Below are 1,274 nucleotides of genomic sequence, written 5' to 3'. Positions count from 1 at the left end.
TCAGAGAGGTCCGCGCTGGAGACGGGGACTGGATTGCTTGCTCTGAGTCGAGAAGCGATGAGATATATAAATGAAAGGAAGAGGAGGTGGCGATTTCCTTTTCAAAGCAACATGGATTCCTAGAACAAACCGTTGCTATTGACTTGGCGTTGCAGGGAGATGTTTAAACATGCGTACCGGACGATAGCTGTATAGTTGCAGGGCCCAGAAGAGCCTCCCTCACCTGAAGTTTGGTCTCCCGTCTCAGCTTCGAGTGCAGTGTAGCCCGGCGAGGACAGCGTGCCGCAGGCGTGGACCGAGTACTCGGGGAGGGCAGTGACAGCGACGTTTGGCTGCATGCAGAATGAAGAACACCAGACAGGCAGCTGGATGCTGTTTCCCCGGCTGAGTCACACCAAAGAGCAGCAGTACTGATGAGTGGGTAGAGAGAAGGATCCAGAAACAGGAAGTATTGGCAGACGAGACCGTGTGGACCAAAAACATTTCAAAGCTTTTGAGATTAAATGCTAGTTCATGTCTGAGTAACACAAAACGGGTAGATTGTGGCTTGCGAACCACAGTATCATTCTTAAGTAGGAATTCTGGGAAATGGCCCAGAGGTTATTTCTCTGAGACTGCCTGCAGGCATGCAAATAATAATACATGTTTGGTTTTCTACCCATACACTAAAATATAAGCTTCTGGATGCCAGGAAACCTGGGAGAGCTGGGTTTGGTTTTTCAAAAATAATCATTATCGTATTTTTGATCATTGAAGATGCAGGCTTATCAGGGGAAAAAAATGTTTCATTACCGAAATGTGTAGAAAGCAAAAGTTTCCCATAATCAACCACCCCCATAACTACCGTTAATATATCTATATAATTAACTGTGTTTTTACAAAAATGGCATAATGCCATGTATGTTTTGTGACTTTGTGATTTCAGTTGAATGTCTTTTGAGTCAGTATAAACAGTTTTCAGCCTTTATCCTCTCCCCTAACAAGCCAACGGTGACAAAACTTATATTTCATAGTGTACAGGTAAATCAAATCATTTGAACAAATTCCTGTTGATGGACATGTGGGCAGTTTCCAGTCCCTCACTGTTGCAGACGGATTGTAATAAGCATTTTGTGTGTGTGTGTGTGTGTGTACACGTGCATTTCATCTTCTATAACTTCTAATGAAATTTAGCTTTCACTCCAATTATTAGTGATGACAACAAACCACCATAGTATTAGCAGAAGATGTGATTCTGTTGCCAGCATCTTGAAATATCATTTATGCTTTCCACT

The sequence above is a fragment of the Pteropus vampyrus genome, unplaced genomic scaffold (genome assembly GCF_000151845.1).
Source record: "Pteropus vampyrus isolate Shadow unplaced genomic scaffold, Pvam_2.0 Scaffold194, whole genome shotgun sequence".
Taxonomy (NCBI): domain Eukaryota; kingdom Metazoa; phylum Chordata; class Mammalia; order Chiroptera; family Pteropodidae; genus Pteropus; species Pteropus vampyrus.
This window is presented reverse-complemented; position numbering follows the sequence as displayed.